Source organism: Gigantopelta aegis, chromosome 12, assembly GCF_016097555.1.
Source record: "Gigantopelta aegis isolate Gae_Host chromosome 12, Gae_host_genome, whole genome shotgun sequence".
Taxonomy (NCBI): domain Eukaryota; kingdom Metazoa; phylum Mollusca; class Gastropoda; order Neomphalida; family Peltospiridae; genus Gigantopelta; species Gigantopelta aegis.
Genome location: NC_054710.1, coordinates 21,785,662 through 21,807,097, shown reverse-complemented (window position 1 = coordinate 21,807,097; position 21,436 = coordinate 21,785,662). Strand labels below are relative to the sequence as shown.

Sequence of the window (21,436 nt, the reverse complement as noted above, 5' to 3'; positions counted from 1 at the left end):
GACAATTTCATCAAATGTTTGGAGAACAACTTATGACCTTCTCTACCAGGAACCTTCGGTTATCGACATGGATAACCGCAAGCTACAACAACAAACTAACTGAGATTACACGACGTCCTGCACTAAACGCTAAAAGGAAGAAAATTCAGTCGTGGCTACGAAACAAAAATATACCTTTTGAGAGTAACACGACAAAGCCAGTTCTTTATGAACTTGTGAAAAGTAACAAATGTGCAAAGCAATTTGTTACTGATGATATTGCTGAAACGCCATGGGCACTTGTGTTTAAGACTGCCGCCAAGAGATATTCTGAACTCAATCCGATAGAACTGATCTGGAGTCAAGTCAAAGGGCACATAGCTCGTCATAATGATGGTAAAATGACCACGGTGCGGAGAGAACTTGCACATGCATTGAACTCTGTCACACCTACACACATCTCTGACGCAGTTTTAAAACATTTTAGAAAACACAATAGTTTTATAAGAAATAAAATACCCCCTGTGATAGTCCCCCTTAACGAAGATAGTGATGAAGAAAATGAGTTCGTCGACTGATTAAGTTATTTCTCCATACCCATCAAGAGTATTACTTTAATGTATGCATGAACTCTTTAACACCAAAAACAATTTATTTCCATATCATTCACTATCAAACAACCTAACAACCTATAAACTAATCGACTAGAAATGCATATAGACTACACATACATACGAGAGAAATGTTTATTTAACGACACACTCTCACGCATTTGATATACGTTTATGTGGCGTCAGACAAAACGGTTAAGGAGCATTATGACAGTGAGAAAGAAAACTCGCTACCGCCACATGGGCCACCGTTTCCGATAAGCAATTTTGATAAGCAATAAGGGACGTTTTATATGCACCATCCCATAGACAGGATAGCACATACCACAGCCTTTATACATCAGTTGTGGTGCACAGGCTGGAACTAGACACAACCCAATGGGTCCACCATGTGGGATCGATCAGTCGACCTACCATGAGCGAACGCTTTACCTCTGAGCTACGTCCCGCTCCATATACAAAAGAAGCCTTAAGTGGGGTTGGGGTTGTGCAGAGGGTCACACCTCCACCAATCGCATGCACACCATATTCTTCTCTCTCTCTCCCTATAACCATATAACCATATATTAAAATATGTTGAGTGCGTCGTTACATAAATGACGTCTCTCTCTCTCTCTCTCTCTCTCTCTCTCTCTCTCTCTCTCTCTCTCTCTCTCTCTGTCTGTCTGTCTCTCCCTTCAGCGCGCGCGCTTGTGTATTCCACAATATAATTATAATATTTGATACATATTTTTTTTTTTCAAACAGGTTTTGTCACTTGAACTCCCCACCTGAATCCGCGCCTGCTTCATGTTTACAAATATTTTCTTAAATATAGGTCATACTACGATTTGTGCGGATAGGACGATAGAACCGAACATTAGTTTGAAACGCACTATAGAATGATGCTTTTGATATGCAAATGACCTTAGTTATTTATAGGCGAAATAACGTGCATTCAAACGACACAGAGATTTTTAAAAAGTGGAATTAAGTCAACTTCTTGCATTTTATATGATGATTTGTATATAAAACCTGTCGGGGTTTGGGTTTGTTTTCATGTAAATGCAAAGAAAACAAATATCGAATAGGAAATAAACGTAACATTTGCAAAAAACTTTGGGTCTAAATAATTGAACAGGATAATAGTCATTTGTAATTTTTCGGCAGCCTTCAAAACTCTGTCACTATACTCAGGTGGATGAACCTGGTACAGGCACTCGGATCCGTCTGCGTTCATCCGTTCAATATCAAACATGTTTGATTTCTGAAAATGCATCGCAACGTAAAAAATATTGCAAAAAATTCAATTGCTTCTAAAAATAAAAATAAAAATAATAAAAAATTGTTTTAAAAATCCCAAAGCGGTTTTAGCGGATTTTGTTCTACCAGAAAATTGGCTTCGAATGATATCGAAATAATTTCTATAACCATTTTTTCCTGGGTCAAACCCTTCAACGACCAGACTATTAGGAGATATGAACGAAGTCGATATGGTTATATTCTACTCTTGTATGCGGAATCTATACAAATGTAATGTGTTATTTTTTTATATGAATTTTTTGCACGATTTCTGTTTTGATAAAATGTGGGGTAATCAAACAGTAATTAAGGGTAAATGATACTATTTGGTCATTACACCGTCTTGAAATTTTCACATATTATAGATATATTCTTATATACTTAACTCCAAAAGAAACGCGAATACGTAGATTGGAGGTTTTGAGTGCACTCATTGAAATACGTCCCAAAGTTCTTAAAATAATCGTTTCTATGAAAAACTTAAACAATTCGTAAAGATGAGATTTCATGTTATTGACATGTTAAAAATCGAGGTCGCATTGTCATTTGAAATGTCAAGGCCATGGCGCTTCTTCAATGGCGTCACATGCCACTCAAACATGTCCACTAATAGCGGGTGTGTCCGCCATTGCTGGCCATGACCGCCGCACACCTCCTACCCATGGAGAGGAAGAGGTTCCTGATGAAGGCCCTGGGCACGTTGTTGTAGGTGTCCACGACGGCCTGGCGGAGCTGCTGCTGTGTCACCACGGGAGCAAGGCGTTGGTTCATCATGCGCTGAACCTCGTCCCACAAGTGCTCGATGGGGTTCAGATCCGGGCTTAAAGCTGGCCAGTCCATTGTGATGATGTAGTGCTGTGCCAGGAATGCCTGGGTGGCCCGTGCCGTGTGTGGCCTGGCGTTGTCGTGCTGGTAAACCATCTGACGGTGACCCGCGAAAAAAGGCACCACCACAGGCGTGAGCACTTCGTCGATGTAGCGCTGTGCTGTGACGCCCCTGCCGCGTCCTCGGCCGTTGTTGTCGAAGATGACAGGTTGTACACGACGTCCCCAGGATATGGCACCCACAGCATGACGGAAGGCCCTCCCCAACGGTCCCTCTCCATAACACACGCATCTGTGAAGCGCTCACCTCGACGCCTCCACACCCTCATACGACCGTCGGCCCTATCTAAGCAGTAGCGGCTTTCGTCGGAGAAGACGATGTTCTGCCACTGTCGGTTCCGCCACTGTCGATGCAGAACAGCCCAGTTGTGTCGTGCAAGGCGGTGTCGCTGTGTGAGACGTTGTCCAATGTACGGTCGACGACAGTTCAGATGGATGGCGATCAGACGACGTCGTACCGTGGTGTAGGAAACGGGGCGGTTGTGGGTTCCCACTGTCTGCCGGGCTGTTGTGGTGGCTGGTACGAACCGATCACGCATGTGAGTTCGGACGATGTAACGGTCCTGGCGCTGTGACGTCACTCTGGGACGGCCGCTACGTGGACGGTCGACGACGTTGTTGTTCTGTAGAAATCGGTCTATGAGACGGTAGATTGTCGAGACATGGACACCGAAAGCACGTGCAACCTGCCTGGCATCCATTCCGGCCTCCAAATTCCCCAAAGCTCTATGTCTGGAATCAGCGTTAAGTCGTGGCATCGTTGTATCGCTACTCGTAAAATGAGTTGAACATTGCTGTCTGGCGTTTCTTTTATACCCAGGCCTGGTAGTGTTTCACGTGCAATTCGCATCTTTCATGATCCACCCGTTTTGCATTCCAGATCGATTTTGGTCGTCAATTTCAGCACGTGCGTGACGTCACACTGTACTCGTTTTTTTCATGCGTTATGTGGAATTGGATACGCTGACAAGATGGCTATTGGTCAACTTAATCGATTTGTACATAGTTTATTCAAATGTGGGTTTTTTTATATTTTAAAATTTTCGCGTTTCTTTTGGAGTTAAGTATATTACTGGAATGTCCAAAACAAATCATAGGTCACTGAACAAAATTTTGATCCACGGGCCATAAATTGATTAGGTGTATGAATCACTATGACGTTTCTGTTTTGTCGTATGTAGTTGAATTAATCATGTTTTATATGAGAGAACATGAGAGAACATTCATTGTGTTGCTTAAAATGAAATCCAGCAGACACACAAGTACATACCTTCACTATCGAAACGGAGTTTTTAAATACATGGGAACTAAAGGGGAAAAGTGACTTTTAAAACATTTAACGACTATTTTCTTTACAATACAGAATCTAAAGGGCCTGCTACACGATACGATAGAATCGGACCGAGTTACTCGTACGAGTCACTGGCACGAGTCAATCGGACCGATTGAATCGGACGTGTTGCCACACGGTACTTGTCAATCGTATGAAACGTGACGTCATTGAAAAAATATCTTTCCTGTAATCATGGTAAAAAAAAACAATATTGTGTATTGATAAGAAGGCGGCTGTCGTAACGTCTCTGTATTTATATCAATGACTGGACACACCCAACAAAGAGTTGTGCCACTGATACTACTCTATGCGCTGTTGGGTCTGTACCGACGACAGGCGAACAGAGTTTTCCGCCATTACACTCAGAACGTCAACGTTATCTGCGCCACGATCTGATTGGTCAACGTCCCCAAACGTCCGATTCAATCGTATGAAAATAGAACAAGTTCTAAACTTCGACTCGTACGAGTGACTCGGGCCGATTCAATCATCTGACATGCCACATGTTACGATATGCTTGTTGGCGTTGCAATCCGAGTGACTCGTACGAGTCACTCGTATCGTGTAGCAGGGCCTTAAAAGTCATTACATCTTTTAAATTTTTGCACATAATATAGTAAATAAATATAAGCTTGACATACCCCATACATCGAAAAAAATGCATTAAAATTCCACCATAAATCGTTTGAGCACTATTATTTTTAATAAGTTTCATTGGAGTGATCAACGATGTTCTAAAAACACACAAACAGTACAAATAACTATTTTTCATTAAAAAAAAAATGTGATTGTGGTTTGGGTGGGACTGGGTCGGGGTGGGGAATGGAGGTGGGTGGCGGGGTATTATTCCTACATATTTGTATCTACTAACACTGATGTCATAAAATTACCTACCTGTCAAACCTGACGAACTAGCTAAACAAATTACACTAAGATATGTGATATTTGATTGAATACGAAGTAGAAATGATTCCTGTGATTGTTGTCCATTTTAGGACTAACATGGAACTACACAACAGTATCCTTAAATCAAAAAAAAATAACAATGCACCTTTATGTACTCCAACTCGGTTGATTGCCGGTGGGATGGGGGAAGGTAGCACAATCAAGGGCTCCTGACACCCTAAAAATAATTTAGAAATGTCTTCATAAAACAAGACTAAAACAATCACTAGATAGTGCTCAATACCGCCCGCCTGTACGTATTTCGGATGGAGGAGCGACCATAAGTACTCGACCTCGACTATGGACTCCAACCCGAAGGACCAACGGCGGGATGGTGGTAAGCAACAAAAAACTTCGATGCCAATTAAATTAAATTGTACTGTTAAACTCGTTCCACCTGTGACTCCCCGGATGGAGGAAGACCCTAAGCACTCGACCTCGACCATGCACTCCAAACCCGGGGAGAGAACGGTGGAATGGTTAACATAATATATATCTAGCCAAACGACGAACGACATGCAACACCCATCGCCTGTGCGTCCTTCGGATGGAGGAGCGACCCTAAGTACTCGACCTCGACTGCACTCCACCCCGGGGGACCAACGACGAGGGGTAAAAGCACGATATTATATTCGATAAACTTGTATATTTATAGATATAAATTTTCTTCATTTCTTCTTCTTTTTAGGAAATTATTGGACACCGCAATACTGTAAATAACCTTCATGACTTTGCCTTTGCACTTGCACCTGCACCATATACTACCAATTACAAGCTCTATTATAGCAATATAAAGTGAGTCACTTAGGGTTCCAGAAGAAGAGGCAGATAAGAAACCAGAAAACCAAATTACCAGACAACCAGATAGATAACAAATAAGCTCACTTATTAGACATCATTTAACTTCATATTACCAATAAGTGAGCAAACTTAGCTAAGAATTTAAAGGGGGTGGGAAACAAAATTCAACTTAGTACATGTATACAGTTACTTACATACTATTCTTCCTACCGATAGTTGACTCCCTACCTAAATAGATGCATTGTTTCACTGGTAACCAAACTAAGTATGCTAAGCACTAGGCTTTTTAACCAATACTCACACTATAAGGGAAACCCTTCAAATTAGATAGCTAGGCTAGTGTTTACACAATTGAACGAGTCTCCTCTGGGTTGTCATGGAACGACCAGAAGCGGTCAGGCCCTTTTAAGGTCCTATGGGCAACCTAGGGAGACACCACAGCATCATAGAGGTCTAACTAACGAGCTACTCTCGATTCACTAATGTCAAAACTTATATATTAGCTCCGGAACTTTCTTTTTGACCGACCGTTCAAAATTGCGCTCAAATTCCTCAATCAAACTTGCGCACCTTTTCTCTTTTGGCATAATTCTTGCTCCATTCAAAATTCCATAGCACCATTACCCCCCCCCCCCCCCCCCTCCCCTTCGCCTGCTACCGACCACGGTATGATATTATGTTATATACTTTGAAGGCTTTCACCCCTCTTGAAGAGTATTTCAGAAAAAAAATATAGCAGACGGCATAAAACGGCATGTATTTTTCTCTATGCGATCTCGGCGAAGTCGATACTGGTGACATCGTTACAGTTTCATATGTGTAACCCATGTCACTGTAATAGGTTTTTTTTCACAACTTATGTCTGAACACAATTTTTGGGAAATGTATTGGTAATTACAGGTAGGAGAGTATTTATCGTAGTTGTTAACAATTTGGTTCGGATTTTAGTACGGAGGGACGTAGTAAGTGTGGTTAATAAAAGTATTATCTTAATTTGCCCATATTAATGACGTCACGTACTTCGAAGGCTTCCACCCCTCTTGATGAGTATTCCATAAACAAGTAAAATAGCAGATGGTAGAAATCTGCATGTATTTTACCCTATGCGATCTCAGCGAAGTCGAAATCGGTGACATCGTTACAGTATCGTATGTAGAATCTGTGTCACTGTAATATTTCTTTTTCACGATTTGTGTCTGGACAACATTTGCAGGTTGTCCAGCGATCCTACTTTTCCTACCGTTTCCTACTTGTTGGTCTTTGTCCTATTTTTCAGGGGGTAAAGAACTCGCTAGATGCGCGGTCGGTTTGGGATCGATCCCCGTCGGTCGACCGATTGTGCTATTTCCCGTCCCTGCCAGTGCACCATGACTGGTATATCAAAGGCCGTGGTATGTGCTATCTTGTCAGTCGGAAGCGCAGGATCACTGGTCGGTGCAAGTGGTTTACACCTACCCATTGAGCCTTGCGGAGCACTCACTCAAGGTTTGGAGTCGGTATCTGGATTAAAAATCCCATGCCTCGACTGGGATCCGACCCAGTACCTACCGAGGCCGGTCACAACTGGACAAAGGCCGTGGTATGTGTTTCCTTTCTTTGGGAAAGTGCATATAAAAAATCCCTTGCTGCAGTAGGAAAAAAATATAGCCGATTTCCGCTGATGACTACTTGTCAGAATTACCAAATGTTTGACATCCAATAGCCGATGCTAAATTAATCAATGTACTTCAGTGGTGTCGTTAAACAAAACAAATAAACTTTAACTCACATCACTGTTCAAATTTAGTAATTTTCTGTGGTGTTTTAGAATTTCAGCCTCAAAATATCCACTCCTTATATCCAGTTGCCGTTAAAGTTCACACTATTTATACTTTTCCACCTCGGTTTTATACATTAAAAGACCCAGTCGAAATGTGGTTCTGTAAAACCTTTTTTTTATCCCATGCCAAACAAAGATAGCACTACTTGCAACTATTTCCATTATTTTATGCATTTTGCATTAATATACTTTCTGTGTTAGACGCAGTAGTTTTAAAAGCCATTCTAACATGTTTAGTTTTAACAGATGATATTTTTATATTAAGTTTGTGTAACTGTAATATCTTGTGTCTAAAAAATAAGGGCTACTAACAGTTTTTTTAAATTCAGTATAATTGTAAATTGTTCTAGTAACAGTTTTCAAATTCAGTATAATTGTAAATTTTTCTGTTAGCTGTTTATGATATTGCTTCAAATACTCTGTAGCTAACACTTTAATAATGCGTTATGGAAATTTAAATTAATCATGTTAATCTAATTTAGTGTGCTACAAGCTATGTGCATCAACATTACTGTACTTATAAATAGGTATATTTCTTAATATAGTGTACAACAATTTAATACAAATCACTGTATAACGTGACCGTTACATAAGATTCATATTATTTTGGATAGAACAAAAAAATATAGATACAAACTGAGCACCACATAAAAGAAGTTATTTAAGTCTATTCTCAATAATACCACTTTTTTGGATTTAACACAATCGTTTATCCAGTATGGACATGAATAATATCGCTACCTACTGTTTCAGTCCTACTTGTGTCGTGCCTTTTCCTTCTATTTTCCTACTTTTTCTATATTTTAAATCCTACTTTTGTTCTACATTTGTTGGACAGCCTGAACTTGGAGGAAATGTAACGGTAATTAAAGATAGGAGAGTAATTTATCGTAGTTGTTTAAAATTTGGTTCGGACTTTAGTTTAAAACAAAACAAAAAACAAACTAGCAGGCGCGGATCCAGAATTTTTTATTGGAGGGGGGGGGGTTGAAAATAGAATTTAAAGGACTTCGACAGATATTCGGGATTGGCATTTTTGGTGTATTCTGTAATATATATTGTTTGACCAAAAATGGGGGGGGGGGGGGGGGGGATCCGGACCTGTATCCGCGTCTGATTATTTTCGAAATAATCTATTATGTGAATTTGAACAGATGGCTACTGGAGACTGGAGTGAAAATACTGTAAGATATAATTGTTGTGAAAAGTGAATATTGTTGATCTCACAGAGGCGGATCTAGGGGGCGGGGGTTCTCGTCAACAACAACTTGAACTCGTAGAATGAAATTCCATATTGTAAAAAACATTGTGTAATAACCTTATAATAGCAATAACACATGACGTTAAAGTTACATTCTCTGGTTACCATATTATAACATCATGTACAAATATGATATACAAGCTCAAATGTACTTTTAAAAAACTCGTGTGTGTTCGCTATGAACGGAGATCATCAAAAGTATACGCTCGATTCGTCGCCTGTGCCGCCATAGCTCGGCAAAGCACAAACGACAGCCTGTTGTCTTATGTTTTTATTTGCCATTTTTTCCATAATTCAAGAGTCCAGTTGCTACACCCATATTATTATACGCGACCAAGTACTTATACATTTAGAGAACTAATGGAGAATAAACGAATTAGTACCCTAAAGAAATTATCATATTTCATAAATATAATAACTAATGAATTCAAACGCCCTTGACTACAAACACCATCAAAACCAAACATAATTAACAAAATACTATCATTATCCACTGCACCATATATAAGTTTAACAATCTATTCGTTTATAAGTACTTGGATACCCGTATATTTGTATTAAATATTTGTATTATTACATAATATATTGATGTGCGTGATTGTATATGTTTGTATATGTGTTTGTGTATGTATTGTTATTAATGTATTTACTGTCAACCATCTTGTCACGTGTATATAACAAAATGTTTATGTATAATATATTCCTCCTATGACGTTGCGTAACGGCCCGAGTGTAAATAAAGTCGTGTCTTGTCTTCTCTTGTCTGTCAGTTTCAGTTAATACGTGCGTTTGCCGATTTCAAATTGTAGGGTTCGTCTCAAAAAATTAAAAGAGAAATCTTGCGCTGTACGAAGAACGTTGGTTGAGGATACGGTACTAGAGTCTTTCGTTAAAACCGGTTTGATCTTGACAACGTATTATCGACAATCGTACCTTCCTATTTTAGAATTAATCTTTTATAAAGTGTTAGTAGAACTTTCAAAGTTTAGTGTGTATACTAGTAACACATTAATCATGTATATATTTTAAAAATAAAATATACTAAAGTAGACAATGAACGTTTTCACTTATTAGTTTTACGTGATAAAATCGACAAATTCAAATAAATATTATTTCGTTTGGAAAGGGTAAAGTTATGGGGGGGGGGGGGGTTAACGACATCAAAGTTAGAGCATATTGATTTAATAATCATCCGACGCCATACAACCGTAAATAAAATGTGTTGAGTGCGTCGTTAAATAAAACATATCCTATCCTTCCTTCCATCTGCTGTTGGATGTCTAACATTTGGTAATTTTGACATATAATCTTAGAAAGGAATCGGGTGCATGTGCGGGGGGGGGGGGGGGGGGGGTATTGGAGGTCAAAACCCTTACTTGCCCAAGCTTAAAAACAAAATTGAAATGTATTTTCTGGGGGAGAATGGCCCCATATAAACTTCGCTCAACACAGTCTATAACCCCAACCCCGCTGAAATCCCTGCACACGCGCCTTGGAAACCCGCTACATTTTTTTACAAAGGGATCGTTTATATGTACCATCCCACAGACAGGATATCACATACATTGGTCTTTTATATACCCGCCGATGGGGATCGATCCTAGAATGACCGCGCATTTAAAAAAACACACCTTTTTAGGTCTAAGTAATGAAAAAAATAGCATATAGTCTTGAAAAATGTTACGTAAATTGAACACAGTAACCTCTTCCTCTACCCCTAGAGCGTTACGTAATTAGTAACACCCTTTTACATGTAACGCGTATACCAACAGCTGGCCACTGTCAAAATTTTAAGGCAAATCACCCACCCACCGACCCCTGGAAAGGCGTTGCACCTTACCTCTATGGATATAAATATGTTTTGGAGATATGAGACGACCCCTCAGTCAAGAGAGTTAAATTTGTTTAAAAATTGCGAAATCTCACGTGATCTCTTGTTGGGGAATTCCATACTTGTGATAAGCCAGTGAAAACCGAGTTCGGTAGGAGCCCGTCAAAAGTGTCCCACTTTCGAAATACTGGCTTTATTTTTGACCTGGATAAGCCAGCGTAGTGAAACCAATGCGGAGTGCGGCGTCATATATACACCAAACGTAATTGGATTTTCTGTTCTATATGCTGGCCTCAGATTACAGTTATCTTCCCATCCGGAAATTTGACCGCGCAAGTAGTCTGCTGTTTGACTGTGATTATTTCATGGCAGACAGCTATGAAGTGGCAACTATTTGACTGAAGTGACAGCGGAGAGCATGTAGTTTGTAAACATGTGTAACTTGTTTACATTGAAGACTTATTTGTGGTAATTCCGGCCCATGCAAAAGTAGTGCTTTTTGTGTAAAATGGGTGTACTCCAGCCTGGTTTAGAGGGTGTTTGTTTAAACCAATATGCTGGGAGAAAGAGCTGGACAGCAGGGGTTGTCCTTTTCAGGGTATGTGTCCCCCGGGCAGGCAAAGGTACATACAAATATCCACAGGCCTGCTGATATTAATAAAAATGTTATAGCCACTAAGGCTATATAGAAAAATATAGCGAAATTAATTGTGGTCTGAGGCCTGCTTAAATAATAAAAATATTCCGGATACTGCCGCTTTAAGTGGTGCGCAGAAAAGGTCTCTTCCGGTTTACGAACCACACGACCCAAAAAGATTGGGGGGGGGGACTCCCAACCTCTATACAGGTGATTTTCTATATGAATACGACTTGGCATATGCAAACTGTATGTATAACTGCATCTGAAGAGTAAAGACGTCTGCGTAATGAGACGTTTCCCGATCGAACACGTTCAATGGTGAAAATGACACCGGCTTTACTTAGGCCTACTGTACTGTGGTAAACTTCCACAAAGAAAGCGAATACGCTGCTATCTGTCAGTTATATGTACTTCTGTATTAATGATTAATCTTATTTGTATGCTTTTTTTCTGTGAATTAAGTCCGTCAAGTATAATATTTCAATGTTTTGCACATAGAGTCAAATTGAGATTTTGCACGTTAGTAAATTCCTCCATGACTGGAGCACCAGTGCTGATGTTGCCAGACTGAATCATGGCTTGGGAATATTGATAATTGTGCTTGTCATTGTGTTGTATTACCAGATAATACAAATATATTTTACTAATTACAGCATCTAAAACATTATTCTCTGCCTGTATTATTACATTTCAAACAACAATGCAATAAAATAGAAAAATTCTTAATTATATGCCCCCTCCCTTTAGTTTACTGTGTGTGTGTGTGTGTGTGTTCATGGTTGTACATTTTTAAACAAGTGAAGGGAGATTTATTTCAACTGAATGTTCATCTGAATTAATGCTGTCATAGGACTAAACAGTCCCAGTGGACCATCAACCATGGTCCTTTTGTTTTTTAAACTCCAACCAGTGCACGACAATTGTTATAACAAAGGCCATGGTATGTACTATATAAAAGATTTTTTGATGCTTTTTGGTAAAAGTACTTATAATGTGGCAACATTGGGTTCCACTCTCATTACCTTTGTTCCGACGCCATATAACCGTAAATAAAATGTGTTGAGTGCATCCTCATTACCTACGAGGTCCTTATGTATAATGCCAATATGACTTAAATGTGCTGATTGCATGTTAAAACATTCCTTTTTCTTTTAAATGGATTAACTTCTTTAAATAATAATGACAATAATAATAATAATAATAAGACAACAACAATAATAATAATAGCTATTATTATTAATAATAATTATTATTGTTGTTTTTTCCGATAATAATGTTAATAATAAACATTATTATTATTATTATTATTATTATTAGGCCTATTATTAGGCCTATTATTAATTGTTATTATTGTTGGTGGTTTTTTTCCTATAAAAAACAGGCTGCATACACATGATAATTTAAAATTTACAAACCCCATTGTTATAACGTTGTTACACTGACAACCAAATAAAATTATTGTTATCTCCAGATTTTTGCCACAACCAAGCGACACTTGAATGAAAGTATCCTTCATGCAAATTTCATAGGTTATATATATACACACACACACACACACACACACACATGCTGTGTAGGAAGGGACCCATCAATGATACTATAAAGTCAGGCCGACCAACTTTAGGTATTTTCAAAAAAATCCGGAATTTTCATCACATACTCGGAATTCCAGAATTGATGCCAAATATCCAGAATTGTTTTCACATTCACTCAAATTGTTTTTTTATTAAGCAACTAATTCTTATTACATTCTACATTCTTAGAATTAAATATCTTTATCGCTAATTTCAACCTGAGCTCTGTTTTGTTTTAATGTTGGTAGCAGATGTTAACACTGAATGTATAGGCACAATAGCAAACCTGGTAGGGGAGAACTGGTGCAGAAGTTTCGTCCCCGAAACCATTCGCCACAAATCAGTTCGACCCCACTACATGTATATGATGAAATAGTGCATATGTGGCAATGTACCTACCTAAAAATAACACTGGTCCTAAGTTTGTTTGTCACTTTATTGCTAATCTGTAGGTGGGAGTCTTAAAGGTCCACATTTATGGCACATTATTAATACACATTATATATGAAACAAATACATAAACATTACAGTATTAAAAATAAAAACAAAAATACCATCCCATTTATTAATAAAGTAACTTATGTTTGTTGTATCTGTGAAAATGTCCTTCTCAATTGAATCTGAAAGAAGAGTCTGGCAACCTCGAGCCGTACCACTATACTGTACATTGCCGCCCCTGCTTTGGTACCCTCTCTGCCTCGCCCCCTTTTGAGCTCTAGTTTAGTTCGTGCTCACCAGAATAAAATTTTCGCTTTTTAAAAATACACGTCTTCCACCTTCCCAGTAAAATGTGTGAAAGGCTGCAAATCACGCTTTCATGTTATGTTGGTTAGCGCGTCACGTGACTTAGGTCTTGGAGTTGACAGGCGTTTTGGCAAGCGATGGGGGAAATGCGACTTTTAATTACGAATATATTAAAAACGGGTAAAAAAATTCATTGATACTTCATATATATTGTAAAAGGTATCCGTAGATACCATACAATAGTGAATTACGTTTGTCATAAATGTGGACCTATAAACTGTAATACAATATTTGCTAATAAAGTGGGTTTTTTTGTGTGGGGGGGGGGGGGGGGGGGGTGCCTTTTTGTGAGGAAGTTCCAATTCACATATAAATAATGATATACTCATTTGTATTGGCTGACATCGGTGCCCTAATTTCAAGCCCTGATAAAGGATCAGAAATTGATGGTAGGTATAAAAATGTAGCTTTTTCTTGCTGCAGGGGTGCTAAATTAACCAACTGGAAGAAATAACTGCTTCATTTTTAATACAGAACAAAAATATTGATGAGGGTCACTTTTCAGTGAAATTTGTGAAATTGTCATTGTTTTGGAGCACCAATATTTAGAAAGAGATATCTATTTCAGTGTAAATAATTGTTTTCTTATTTGATTTTTTGTTGTTGTTGTTGTTGTTATTTTCTAGTTATAGACATTGTTTTGATGGGATTTACACCAAAAACAAATATAGAAAAATAATAAATTTAAAAATCATGTGTCATTGCTACTTGTATCAGTGTATCGGCGCGTCCGGTGATTCGGCGCATTTGGTATTTTGCTCAAGTATGCTTAGGAAGTTGTCATGTTGTCAGTGTTTTTAACGAATAAAGTCCAATTTCTTTTTCAATAGTTAATAAAGTATCAACATATTTATTGTTAAGGGTGCAATTAAAAAAAAAAATAATGAGAATTATCAATAATTATATCATAATTTAAAAATAAATCATTCACCTGTTTTCGTGTATATAAACGCGAAGTAGGTCAGCCTTGTTGATATTAAGAATGTTAAAACCAGTCTGAAAGACCTTTCCCGCATTTTTAAAATTATAGTAAACAGTATAAATGTAATTATTTTTGTTCGGTTATTTTTATTTAAACTGAAAAGGAAAACACAGACAAATGCAAACAAAATGACAATTTTACACCTTAATTGGCAGTCATTCCAGTTCACAATTGTCACATTGTTATAAAAAAAAAAAAAGAAGCGAAATAAGATCCACGTGTGTGCACAATCTACCCGAGAAAAATAAAATCCATGTAGGCATCTTAGCCATGCATGACACTGAACATGTAGGTACTGTGCCACTCAAGAAAACGATTCCGAAACTGATCATGAGATGAGTCATGTGTGATCGTTAATTTTCATAGTAATATTTTTAACAAGACAAAACAAAAAAGTACTAAAATAATTATGGGACAGTAGTATAGCGTGTATGTGCTACAAAGTGTGGTCATGGGCGGTCTATAAATAGCGGGGTCAACGATCCACATCTACTGCGCCGAATCACCGGACATGCAAATCGTTTTGGATACAAGGGGGTGCCTATATTTATGCACCATTTTAAAATGTTTATTTACTACAGACATAAAACAATTTGTAGTGTATTTCAGATTATGCACTGCTTCATTGGTGAGAGTCACATTTTATGAAGTATTTCACAGTGATCACATAGAAAATGGTTCTTGAATGCTTAGGTTCGCCGATACACCGGATAGCACTGTATATTAATTTTCATCCCCTTTTAAACTTCCCCCAAAGTTCCCTTGGCATTCCGCCTCATTTCATTGCCTCCCCACCCCCAAACGGATTTTCTGTATCCGCCACTGCCTTAGTATCTTTACTATTTCAATGATTAATTAAACTTACCCTACAAAAATAAGACGCTTCACGTTTAACACTTATCTTCAAAATGCAGGATAGATATGACGTCATTAACTAATGTGACCACAGTGACGTTGGTTAGTCCATTTACAGACTACAGTACGTGACACCATGATAGAGTAACCTATATAGAGGGTTACGCGTCATTCTAGATTACCCACGATCCATAGCGGTCGGCTATGTTGGAAGGCATCGACATCTAATAATAGCTAGGCCTACTTGTCGAATCTTTTTGTTAGATTTCATTCGTCCTGAACCAACATAATGCCGACTACTTGCGGCATTGTCAGTTGTAATGCCCGCTACGGGAGACACAATAAAGGATATTTTTTTTTTTTAATTTAATTAATTATTTTAAGTGTTTTTTTTTTTTTTTTGGGGGGGGGGGGGGGGGGGCTTCCTAGTATTATCACGCACCAGGGTGAAGAAACTAAAGAAAAAAGTGAAAGACGAAGGAGGCTTTAGCCCAAACTTTTCATTTTGGCGCAAGTTTCAGCTACAAACCGATCCGACCTAGGACATGTCCTATTGATTATCTTATAACAAAAACTGACCGTTCAAACCCAGTTTTTGATAAAATTGTGTGTGTGTTGTGCCGTTACAAATATGTACCCATCAGTTGTTCCATTTGACTGAAGAATGGAAATGCTATCACACACCTGTAAATATGTTTTATTAGGACATTTATAATTAGCATCTGAATACCCTGGGAAAAAATACATTCAAAACAGATTCACTTGAAAAATAATTATCTCCAAAAAGAACTCTATATATTAACAAAAATAATCCTCCAAACATGTTTGCAGTTTATTACTATCACTGTTGAGAATATTGGTAATTTTCAGGCATTGATTAGTGAATAACCCTAGTTGCACTGGTGAGCCCGGGGAGGGGCGAAACATGTTAATGAACTAGGTAATGGTGTAAGAAATATTGGTCGCCTGTGTTCTACCTAGTACTTGTGCGCAAAAAAATTTAAAACAAATTGATTACCATGAGTGGTATGTGCTGCCCAGTTTTGGAAGTTTAAAAAAAAAAAAAAAACCTATGTCCTCCACCAAAAAGTAAAAATTTCATTAGTCATTTAATAAACACCATTCAAAATACACCACTAGAGCATATTGTTTATTAATCACCAGCTATTGGATGTCAAACATTTGTTAATTTTTACAAATAGTCTTAGAAAGAAAACCCACTACTTGTTTTAAGTAGCAAGAAAAATATAAAATCAACACTTATCCGTTTATCCTGACAAGTGTAAATCTACTCGGGGAGGGGGGAGGGGGATAAAATGTACCTCTGTGTATTGTTCAGTGCATCTTCATTTCGAACAATCAAAACCAATGTCCATGTACTTGAATAAAACAAACCAGTTATTTGGACAGGTGACAATATTGGTGGACAAGTATATTTCTAGATGTACTTGTCCTGTGAACTAGTGAAACACTGCTTATTTCTATCACTGGCAAGGAATATTTTATATGCACCATCCCAGAGTCAGGGTAGTACATACCACATCCTTTGATATACCAGCTGTGGTGCACTGGTTGGAAAACGGAATAGCCCAATGTGCCCACAGACAGGGATCGATCCCACACCAGACAAGCAGTTTACCACTGGATTACGTCCCAGACCCTATGTAACAAAGTAATGACACCTATATAGGTGCTGACAAAATAACTAATCACTAAAAAAGTGTTGTTAAATTATAATCATCATAACTGAATTTAACTTGCAATATTGAGGCCTGTAATCCGCCCCCCCCCCCCCCCCCCCCCCCCCCCCCCCCCCCCCCCCCCCCCCCCCCCCCCCACCACCACCCCCCCCCCCCCCCCCCCCCCCCCCCCCCCCCCCCCCCATTTTTTGACACTGTACACGTTTCGCCCTCCCAGGGCTCATCAGTGCAGCTTGGGTTTCATATCAATTAGTATTGATAAGAAAACTGCAGACGTGTGTTTTGGTGAGTTCTTTGGTGAGTTTGTCATAATTTATAATAAGTACATGTATAGTTCACATAGTTTTATAATTAAATTCAATGTTCATAAATCCATCACCAGTGATACTAAATACCTGTAAATGTGTACAGTAGTTTCTATTTGAAAAGTTATTTTCTTTTAGTTTTATTAATACATTTCACTTTCTTCACTGCCACTCCCTTCCTATAGCCAATACAATACCGCTTTCTTTAATTTCATACAAGAAAAATGAAACCATTCAAATGGCTTGTGGGGACAGTCTCCTGAATCGCATGCGATCATTGAATCATCGCAAATACAATATAGTGCTGGATCTTCATCTGATTTATCAAGTGTAGCACCAGAATTGATGGATCAGTCGGCAGTTCTGGTACAGTCTTTGACCAAAGTACTCTCAGGATTTTTCATTTTCCATATTAAAACGTGTGTCAAATGACTGGACAGCAGTTGATACTTTTTTCTTGCTCACCAGATGGGTTTTTTTTTTTAAGTTCTTGATGTAGTGAAGTTAATGTTTTTAAGTGGTGCATAGTCAACAGAAGTTCGTGATGAAGGCAACATTCAGTAAGCTGGTTCCTGTTTCACAGTGCTGCTTTCCCTTAACCTTACACTGGCTTCAATATAAAATAACGTGGATGCCACATAAGAAAATGATTCGCCAAGTCCTGCTTTACAATTACAATGGGCACAAAGACCTTTACCAGCTTTATCGAAAATAATCCACGCTAGTGTTATTAAGCCGTTGTGAATGCATCACCCTTGCACGTATCACATGGACTGAATCATGGATGTAAACACCAACATTCCTCACCCAACCACACACAAAACGGTCATATGCATCCAAACTTTTATAATTCTGAAAGTCCTTCAGCGTATAAGAAGGGCTTGGCTAAAAATCAGGTAATTTATCAGATCTGCATACGTAAATGATGGATGGAAATGGGGGTCCTGAAGCCATTTTCTACCGGCGATTTTGTAGTGTACGAATCCTGCTTCCCAATATATCCAGTTGTTTCCATATCTGCTTTTTGCCGTCTTATCCAGTGTATGAAAATAATCCTGCATGTTATCAAAATAATGCAGTGTCTACTAACAGTAAAAAAATAATATTAAAAATAAATCTTAAACTGAGAAGCTCGTATTTGTATACAACAATAAAACGCTATTGTTTGCCTTCCACCATGGCCGGCCACACAGAGGTATGGGTAATATTGCTATTTTTAGCACATATCGCGGAACCTTCTATAGACCGTCAGCTGGGAGGGTGTAATCCTCTCCCCCCCCCCCCCCCCCCCCCCCCCCCCCCCCCCGAGGGGATTTGTCACAATTTCTTTTAGAAAGCTCATGGCATAGAAAGATGAAATGCATGTCTTTGCTTTCTGTAAACGGGTTATTTTGGCAACAAGCGATCGAAATAAAAGACACTGTTCCTTCTTTGAGCCGTGTTTATAGAGTTTGTGGGTATGATTAATTAATGCTAAATAATACTAACAAATTAGCCAAATCTGTCTGGTTTGGTCTTCTTCTTTTTTTTTTTTTTTTTTTTAATAAATAAGTTGTCTATACAGGCGCGTGTGCAGGGGGTGGGGGGTTTGGGGATCAGCAGAAAACACCTCAGAATAGCCCTAGAGGGGGTCAATTTTTCAAAATTTTCGGGGGAAGGGCCCCAAGACCCCCGCCACGGGCTTCGCCAGACACCTCGACCCTCCCCCCACACACACACTCCCTGCAAAATTTCCTGCGCACGCCCCTGCTATACCAAGCAGTTGTTATCAAAATGGCAAGGTGAGTGAGGGTGTTACAGAATTCAAAGATGGCCACCATTTCATGTTATTGGCAACAACTGCTTCTATATTAAACCTAGGATGATAAGTGTTGTGTCTAGCCAAAGAATCCATTTAAACCGTTACATATTTCAGTCATACTGTGCCTTTTTCAGGGGTGGTGGTACACATATCACGTGTTACTTTTACAGTACAAGATTTATTTCGTGCACAAAGCTGTGAGAAAATTTGATGTCAAGCTGCATTCTCTGTTGGCGTCTGGTGAAGGCTTCTTACACAAGAGATGAATTATAAATCATTACCTTTGCCACAAACCGTGGTAACACACGTGGCACGCAATGTAACACGCGTGACTTTATGGGTAACACACGTGATATTCTGTACAAAATGTATTTGTATTGTCCAGATTTGTAATGTTGATCTAATCGTAGGTCGATGTCAGGACTGTTTAGAATAGATGGGGGGGGGGGGGGGGGGGGGGGGGGTAAATTGATGTCACATGAATGGAAATTAGAAGAAACAATGATATCAAAAATAAATGATATTCCTGTTAATTTAGACACTTCATGAAACCCTGTATATACCTAGCATAAGATATTTGCTGGATCTAGCATTGGCAGATAATCTGCAAACTAAATGGTTGGGTGGAACTGATCAATGCTGCGTGAATTTGTATGGGTCTACATGTATATCTGAAAACTCGTACTAAGTATTGTACATGAATGTCGTGTTCATTGCTTGAGAGAGGTGGGGTCTAGCTCAGTCGGAATCGGAATTGCCTGGCTTTTTTAATTGTAAGATCAAACACCCTTTGTGACATATCCTCTGATTGGATCACCGTCATCCCACAGTCAATGCCCCACAACTGGTATGTGCTGTGTTATCCACGGACATGTGGATATACAAGATCCTTTGCTGCTAATAGAAAAATATAGCAAGTTTCCACTATGACTACAGGTCAAAATTATCAGTAATTTAACATCCAGTAGCCATTGATTAATAAATCAGTGTGCTATAGTGGTGTCAATAAACACACACACACATGTTTTTGCAGGTAGATTAAATGTAAGGTGCCATACTTTTTCTTTTGTCGGTGTACTGCCTGACTGTGTTGATACGTTGCTTGTAACTTGTATGCGTTTTATTAGTAAATGTTACCGGGGCTGCACATACATTCGAGATTTGCCAAATCTGACTAATAATATGTTTTTTTTTCTAATTTAAGGCCAGGGCCTAAATACGAAAATTAACGAATAATGCAATATTACACAAACGTTTCTGTTGTAATAATGTCAATTTGGTTTGACATAAGAAGAAAAGTAAAAGTGTTTTGAAAATAACAAAAAATATATATACTATTTGTGTTTGCAATTTACAAATCAATCGGCTCGGAAGTAAATAACTTATGGTAAATTTCATAGTATGAAGAAAGGCGTTCCCTATAATTTTACAGGTAGCCACACGCTTTTCATACACAAGGCTACTAGACAGTTGACACCGTGGCACACGATCAAATAAAATTGCATTCATTTAAGTCTGCTGATATTAACTGGTCTATCAAAAATGGGTGCACCTGGAACTTTGTTCCAGCCTGATGTTATATGGTTTAGCGCTACCAGTAGAGCTGATATCGCAGTAATATTGATAGAATATTCATAGAACATAGGGTAGAGAGATCATCATTGACAGACCCAGTGGTGGTCACATAGTTCCCGTAACACCCCTCCCGCTCTGGAAGCATGCCCTCGAATCCTCGACAGACCCAGTGGTGGTCACATAGTTCCCGTAACACCCCTCCCCCCGCTCTGGAAGCATGCCCTCGAATCCTCGACAGACCCAGTGGTGGTCACATAGTTCCCGTAACACCCCTCCCCCCGCTCTGGAAGCATGCCCTCGAATCCTCGACAGACCCAGTGGTGGTCACATTGTTCCCGTAACACCCCTCCCGCTCTGGAAGCGTGCCTTCGAATCCTCGACAGACCCAGTGGTGGTCACATAGTTCCCGTAACACCCCTCCCGCTCTGGAAGCATGCCTTCGAATCCTCGACAG

At 39.0% G+C, this 21,436-nt stretch overlaps 1 long non-coding RNA gene across 2 annotated transcripts in view; it reads right to left on the bottom strand.

The window, feature by feature from the left end:
* The window catches only part of LOC121385757, a 34,327-nt gene extending 18,660 nt beyond the window's left edge, over positions 1 to 15,667 (bottom strand). Inside the window, exons 1-2 of one of the 2 annotated variants that reach the window (XR_005959580.1) lie at positions 15,612 to 15,641; positions 5,141 to 5,212 (exon numbers count right to left, since the gene is read on the bottom strand). This is a non-coding gene — a long non-coding RNA (uncharacterized LOC121385757). Of the gene's footprint in view, positions 1 to 5,140; positions 5,213 to 15,611 lie in introns of both variants that reach the window. The other variant, XR_005959579.1, reaches the window with a different exon arrangement.
* Between the last annotated feature and the right edge of the window lie 5,769 nt (positions 15,668 to 21,436).